The 8,154-nt window shown below is 39.2% G+C and overlaps 1 pseudogene; it reads left to right on the top strand.

Annotated features, from left to right (window-relative positions):
• The first annotated feature begins 4,198 nt into the window (after positions 1 to 4,198).
• On the top strand, positions 4,199 to 4,550 carry LOC136159604 (SRA stem-loop-interacting RNA-binding protein, mitochondrial pseudogene; annotated as a pseudogene).
• Positions 4,551 to 8,154: the final 3,604 nt, after the last annotated feature.

The raw sequence follows: 8,154 nt of genomic DNA, 5'->3' as shown, positions 1-8,154 counted from the left end.
TGTCATTTAAGCAGAAGGGAGACTGTCAGGAAGCTAAATAAAACTTCATACAATAGTTAATGTTTGAGTATGACTAGGGATTTTATGGGCTTCTCAGCTGGCTCAGTGGTAAAGAATCAGCCTGCCAGTGCAGAAGATCCAAGAGACTCGGGTTTGATCCCTGGATTGGAAAGATCCCTTGGAAATGGCAACCACTCCAGAATTCTTGTCTGGGAAATCCCTTGGACAGAGGAAGCTGGCAGGCTACTTTACGCAGAGTCAGACACAACTGAACACACACGCATTGCATTCAAACAAGAATTTGGGGATTTAAATGTAGCTCCAGTCATTCCCGCTCCCTTATTGGGAGCGAACCCTTTCTCTATTCTCAGATCATAATAATGGAGCAGGGGCTCTGTATGGGAAAACATTGTCCAGCCCTGTGTATCTCTGGCTGGTGGGTCTGTTAAGCTCTGGGGCAGAATCTCAGGAAGCTCAGAGTCGCCATCTAGTAAACTACCTGCTTCAAACCCAGCCCCGTTGATAATAAAAGTGATCCTTAGTTCTCTCTCTGTTTGCTTTTTTGTTTTGTCTCTCAGTTTATTCAGCATTTGGGTAAGGTTATAATTCACTGGGCTCGCTCAAATCCCAATATAGCCAGCAGTGACAGGCATTCTTGGATGAGAATAGGATATGTGAAAGCATATGGAACTGAAAATGCATGATGTCAGAATTATGTCTGGCTGCAAGAATGAGCACAACAGGGGATAATCAAGGAAAGTTTAGGGTTGAATGAAGAAAGTACTCATATGGCATGATAATGAGTAAGCCCTTATCCTTTGGACGTTTGGTTCTAAAAGTATACTCTGGAGACCCCTAAGGTCTCTAAGAACATTTCAGGGGGAGTCCGAAACCACATTTGTACTAGTACTAAGACATCGTTTACTTTTTTCACACTCATTTTCTCATGAGTGTACAGGGGAGTTTTGCAGAAAGTACATGTATGCAGTATTATAACAGATTGAGTGCCAAAGTAGATCTGAGACTTCAGCTTCTAGGCTAATAGAACACCTTCTTTTCAGCCAGTCATTTAAGAGATTTGCAAAAATGTACAGCAATATCGTGTATCTCCTTAAAAGTCTTTTTTTCCCTAATAGTCATCTTTGCCCCAATTAAGCTTTGCCAAGACTCTTGACACAGAAAAACTGTGAAATAATAAATAGGCGTTTTTTAAGACCAAAAAAATAGTCAATTTTTCAGAAAAATGTTATTTACATTAGCATGTGATGGATTTATTATTTTTAGTGAATCGAATAAAAAATTAAAATTTTTATTTATATTGATGTATAATAATGTGTTAATTTAGAATACAGGAAATATTAGTAAGCATAATTCACATAAACAAAAGCTGTATAGGGCTCTTAGTAATTTTAAAGATCAAGTGTGAGAATGTGTCCTATGCATAGTGGAGAACATTTAGAGGTTTTAAAGTAGGGGATCAAGATGATCTGGTTCATATTAGATATTTAATTCTTCAGAAGTTATAAAGAATGGCCATGCCCAGTTTTGGCAAAGATGTGGGAAAGGAGCATTCCATGGGTAAGAAGATGAACTGGTATAGCCCTTAAATAGAGTGTTTTGGCAATATCTATCAAAAGACTGTAAATAAAGCATAGTTTTTGGCTCAGGAATTCCACTTTTAGGAATGTAGTCTAAGGAAATAACTGCATAAATGGTAAAGATATAAATACTGCCTGTTAATACTTATTGTAGTATTATTTATAATCCTTAAAAGAAATAGAAAATGACCTAAATGTTTATGTTTTAGGCTCTGCCAGCTTTGGAAATCACTACCTGGGCCAGACTGAGCCTTGATTCCCTCTTTTAATTATTTTTTAATCTATTTATTTATTTTATTATTATTGTTTGTTTATTTTTGGCTGTGCTGGGTCTTCATTGCTGCGTGGGCTTTTCTCTAGTTGCGGTGCTTGGGCTTCTCGCTGCGGTGGCTTCCCCTGTTGTGAAGTATGGGCTATGGGGTGCACAGGCTTCAGTAGCCGCCGCCTGTGGGCTCAGTAGTTGTGGCTACTGGTCTCTAGAGCACAGGGTCAATAGCTATGGCACGTGGACTTAGCCACTCCGTGGCATGTGGGATCTTCCTGGACCAGGGATTGAACCCCAGTCTCTTTCATTGCCAGGCAGACTCTTCACCACTGAAGAATCTGAGCCGCCAGGGAAGCCCGTTTCTTTTAATTATAATGAGATTGAAAGTTCAGCATTTCAAGAATCAGAGGCTGATTGAAGGACTGCATGTGCCCTTGGTTCTTTATCAAATTTAGCACCCAAACAATATTCCAAATTTACCTGCCCTGCAATCAGCCATCTCCCTCAAGGTGAGAGGCTTATAAATCCCAAGGGTCCAGACATCCAAAGCAGGCTTTTACCCCAGAGGCTGAGAGTATGTAGCTGTGGTGGACAATCACCAGTGGCCACATAGCTCTACATATGCAGATTTCAATGGGCTACCTTTCCTGAGATAAAATTCTAAGTCTGCAATAAAATTAATTTACATCTTCCTGTAGCCATATTAAGGCTATAAAAATGTAAGTTTCTCATAAAACTTATGGAGGTATAAATATATACTTTAAAAAGGAACACAATTCATAAAGTGTACAGGTTCTAATCAAAGGATTCATAGAAGTGACTCATTTTCCATCAGTGCAAACATGCAGATTTCTTAGTTGTCAGAGCATAGTGATCCTTGACAATATTAGATTTGTTCCCAGAAGAAGAAAAGAAAACTTACATGATTGGCACTAGAACTTTCAAACCCATTTAGTATTTCTCCAAGAATCTCCAACAATAGGGGATTCATAAGATTACAGTACATAAATATAATGGGCGACTAGCAACCTCAAGGATAAAGAAAGAAATAATTTTTATCTTTTATCTATAAGTAAGATTTTTTTCCCCTTTGGTTTCTTTCAGGATTTTTTCTTTATCTTTGACTTTCTGTAGTGTGGAAATCATATGCTTAGGTGTAGTCTTTCTGGAATTTATCCTGCTTGGTGTTCTTGAAGCTTCCTGGATCTATAGTTTGGTGGCTGATAAGAATTTGTGGAAATTCTGTCATTGTTTGAAATATTTCTTCTGTTTGTCTTTTCCTGTGGCATTTCCATTATGAATTTGGTACACTTTAATTGTCCCACAGTCCTTGCATATTCTGTTCTTATTCAGACTTAATTCTTTTTGCATTTTAATTTTTGAGTGTAATACTGATATGTCATTTAACTCACAGGTTCTTTATTCAGTCTTGTCTAGTCTACTAGTAAGTCTATTAATGGGATTCTTTGTTTCTGTTACAGTGGTTTTTTTTTTTAAGTATATGTCTAAGCATTTCTTCTCTTTTTAAAAATATTTATTAATTTTTATCTGTGCTAGGTCTTCAATGGAAAAGGAAATGGCAACCCACTCCAGTGTTCTTGCCTGGGAAATCCCATAGACAGAGGAGCCTGGTGGCTGCAATCCTGGGGTCGAAAAGAGTCGGACATGACTTAATGACCAAACGACAACAACAACATGTTAGCCTTGAGAAAATTATTATAATCCTGCTACCAGTGGTGCTAGGGATGAAGAATCTGCCTGCCAATGCAGGAGACACAAGAAACATGGGTTCGATTCTTGGGTGGGAAAGATTCCCTGAAGGAAGGCATAGCAACCCATTCCAGTACTCTTGCCTGGAGAATCCCATGGACAGAGGAGCCTGGCAGGCTACAGTCCATAGTGTTGCATAGAGTCAAACATGACTGAAGTGACTTAGCAGGTCTTCATTGCTGCACCTGCTTTAGTTTCTCTAGTTGTGGTGAGTAGGGGCTACTCTTCTCGTGGTGCACACGTTTCTCACTGTGATGGCCTTTCTTGTTGCAGAGCAGGGGCTCTAGGTGCGTGGGTTCAGTAGTTACGGCGTATGGGCCCAGTTGCTTTGCTGCATGTGAGATCCTCCTGGACCAGGGATTGAACCCTTGTCCCCTGCACTGGCAGGCAAGCTCTCAGCCACTAGACTGCCAGAGAAGCCCTACCTCTAGCATTTCATTTTTGTTCTGTCTTAGGATTTCCATCACTCCGCTTATGTTACCTATCTGTTGTTGCAGGCTGTCTATCTGTAGTGCCTCTAGCATTTTAATCACAACTGTTTTAAATTCTTCATCTGGAAAAAAAGATGGCAGCTTTGGCATGCAGGGGTGCCATGGTGTTGTGTATGGATGTCCACTGGCTGGTTGCATTTGTCAGAAAAAGTCCCTGGACTGTGGCCTCCAACTGAGCCATTTGCGCAGTTTGGCCATGTACCGGAGTGCACTGTTTCTTTTGACAAAAAGACTGATTTTCACAGGGGTATGGGTTGGATTCAATTTTCTTCAGAAAAAGAACTTAATACATGATAACAGGAAAAACATGTTATTTATGGAGTAAAGCTCCATGTTCAAGCTCAAAAACCCAAAGCTTTGCAGAGGGATCAAACATCTGATGAAGAGAAAGATTTTTGAGACCATCACTGCCTATTAAATAAAGTAAACAAACTGAAAAAAAAAAAGCCCCATCTGATAATTCTAACATCCCTGTCTTGTCTGGTTCTGATGTTTGAGCTGTGTCTTCAAGTTGTATTTTTTGCATTTTGGTAAGCCTTGTAATTTTTTCTTGATTGCTAGATGTGCTGTACCAAGTAAAGGGAACTGTAGTAAATAGACCTTTAGTTAGTGTGGTGAAGTGTGGGATCAGGAGAAGCATTCTGCCGTCCTATGGATGGGTCTCAGTCTTTCAGTAAGCCTCTACCTCTGGACTGTGAACTCCACAAGTGTTTCCCAGGCTTTATTTCTCCCCTCTTGGAGCGCTGAAGGGCTGAAGCCATAGGATGCCTAGGGTGGGCTGGAATAGGATATTTCCCTTCTGCATTCAGTTAGGCTCTGATGCCACCTGAGTGGATCTTGACAAGCAGTTTCCCTTGAGGGCAAGTCTTGTTAAAAACAGGGTGCTCTAGGTTTCCCTGGTGGCCCAGTGGTGAAGAAATCACCTGCCAATGCAGGAGACATGTGTTCCATCCTTGGTCCGGGAAGATCCCACATGCGGCAGAGCCACTAAGCCTGTGTACCACAACTACTGAGCCTGTGCTCTAGAGCCCAGGAGCCGCAACTACTGAGCCTGTGAGCCACGATGACTACAGCCCGTGCTCTGCAGCAAGAAGCCACCGCATTGAGGACTCCATGTAACACAACTGCAGGGTAGCCCCTGCTCGCTGCAACTAGAGAAAGGCCCACACAGCAATGAAGACCCAGCACCGCCAAAAATAAATAAAATTATATATGTAAAGAAAAGGAGAACTGTCATTAAAAAAAATAGGGTGCTCTGAGATATTTCGAAATGGTTCCTTTCCCCGTCCCCCTGCAGAAGCCAAAGTGGATTTGTCTCCAATGTTTACTTTGGGAATCTGATTGAACACCTGGGCGTTAATATCACAATATTGTCGGGGCCTCCCTATGATGGGTTCCTTTGGAGTTTTTAATTCTTGGACTTCTCTGCACTGGGACTCCAGAAACTCATTGATTACAATTCATATTTTCCTATCCTAGCACTGGTTCCCACAGTGTTTCTTCTTGTGAGTCTTGACTCTCTGAAGCCACAACTTTGTATCCACCTGTCTCTCCAGTCTTGGGGGCAGAGATTTTCCCTGTGAACTTGTCTTATGGATCCAAGAAGACTTGTTGACTTTCAGGATCTTCAGTTTTCCACCTTTTGTTAAGAGGGAGTAGCAACTTCCAAGCTTCTATCATGTCAAACTGGAAATGAGCATATAAAGGATTAAAAAAAAAATAAGAATGGCTGCATTAAAATTTATGATTCAAATTGCTATTAGTAGATTTAAGAAAAACCGAAGACGTCTGTATTAAGTCTATAGTGTATCTAACTGTTTTGCACTGATATTAGTTTCTTAGTTTTGATAATGTATTACAGTTAATATAAGATGTTATCAGTGCAGGAAACTTGATGGAGGGTTCCCAGGCACTCTGTACTATATTTTACAACTTCTTGAGAATCTCTAACCATTTAAAAATAAAGACTTTTCTTAAGTAAATGAAACTAGAAAAAACATTTGCAACATAAGAAGGAAAAAAAAAATCAAAGCCTCAATGTATAAAAAGCTTACCAATCAATAAAAAATACATCTTAGCAGAAAAGTAGACAAAAGACATAAATATGTACTTTGCATATCATGGGTACCTAGTTTATGAAAATTTGTTTCTCGGCTCACTCACAACTGAGAAACAGTAGATAGAAGACATATCACTTTCTATTTATTATCCCGGTAATAATTAACATGAACATAATAATACCAATCACTGCCAAAACTGTCAGTAATTGGGTACTCCACCTACTGCTCATAGAAGGGTAAATTGGCACAGTTTCATAGGAAACCAATCTGATAACACATAAAGCAGCAAATAGTTGCAGTTTCACATACAGAAGTTTAGGAAAGCAGTGTGTACACAAATATATCTATAGACATGTTCACCAAGCATTATTTATAGTAAAAATCTTAAGGAACAATGATAGGAAAATGATCACATAACTACAGCAGGATATCACTGTTGTAGAAGAATATTAAATAGCATGGGAAAATGATTCCAAGTATCGAAAATCTAATTAAAAAACAATATGAAAGGATATGTACAATATGATGCCAATTCTATTTCCCAAGGTTATATGTGAAGAAAAAACATAGAAATAACAAAATAGCAATAATCAAATATCCCGGGATAGTAGGGTCCTGTATCATTTAGTTTCTTCTTTGTGATTATCTTAGGTTTTCTTCTTTTAATGTTGATCATGTATTGCTTTTATAAACAAAGCAATAGATAAAATAGATCTTAATAAAATCTGTCAACCAAATTTATTAAACTCCCATTATTCTAGGTTATATAGAAACAATACTCTTAAAAAAACTTTTTTTTAATTTAATTTTATTTTGACTGCACAGCATAGCATGTGGGATCTTAGTTCCCTGACTAGGGATCAAAACCACATGCCCTGCAGTGGAAGTACAAAGTCTTAACCACTGAACCCTAGGAAAGTTCCAGTAATAATACTCTTTTATACTTATAAAGCTAACAATCTAAAAGATAAGCTAACATAAGATGGTGTGCGTGCCTGCTCAGTTATGTCCAACTCTTTGCGACCCCATAGACTGTAGCCTGCCAGGCTCCTCTGTTCAAACAAGAATTTTCCAAACAAGAATACTGGAGTAGGTTGCCATTTCCTACTCTAGTAGATCTTCCTGACTCAGGGATTGAACCTGTGTTTCCTGCATTGCAGGCAGATTGTTTACCACTGAGTCGCCTTGGAAGCCCCCAACATAAGATGACAGGAACACCTTAACATATATATGATCCAGCAGAGCTATTACAGGAGAGCTAAGAGGAAGTCTGTGTAAGAATAGAAGGTGAACTTGGCAGTCAATCAGATCTAGCCTCAAGTCCTACCTGGTTTGACAGAAAACAACAAAATTCTGTAAAGCAATTATCCTTCAATAAAAAAATAAAAAACAAAAGATTGCTTTAAAAAGTTTTTTTTCTCTTCTAAGAATGGGGGTAGTAATACCTACATCATCTAAGCAATAATGACAAATTAAATAAGGTATATAAATGCCTAGTATATAGAATATGTTGAATAATTGCTAGTTTCCTTTCCTAAAAAGACCATTGGTAATAAACATGTCCCTTTTATGCCTTTGTAATATTTATTGTATACATGAACCACAACTTCTTCATCCATTCATCTGTGGATGGACATCTAGGTTGCTTCCATGTCCTCAATTCAGTTCAGTTGCTCAGTCGTGTTCACCTCTTTGAGACCCCATGGACTGCAGCATGCCAGGCCTCCCTGTCCATCACCAACTCCCGGAGTTTACTCAAACTCATGTCCACTGAGTCGGTGATACCATCCAAGCATCTCATCCTCTGTCGTCCTCTTCTCCTCCTGCCTTCAATCTTTCCCAGCATCAGGTTCTTTTCCAGTGAGTCAGTTCTTCACATCAGGTGGCAAAAGTATTGGAGTTTCAGCTTCACCATCAGTCCTTCCAAAGAATATTCAGGACTGATTTCCTTTAGGATGGGCTGGTTGGAT

Source organism: Muntiacus reevesi, chromosome 1 (assembly GCF_963930625.1).
Source record: "Muntiacus reevesi chromosome 1, mMunRee1.1, whole genome shotgun sequence".
NCBI classification, from domain to species: Eukaryota; Metazoa; Chordata; class Mammalia; order Artiodactyla; family Cervidae; genus Muntiacus; species Muntiacus reevesi.
The sequence above is the reverse complement of the archived record's forward strand: the minus strand, read 5'-3'. Positions and strand labels throughout refer to the sequence as shown.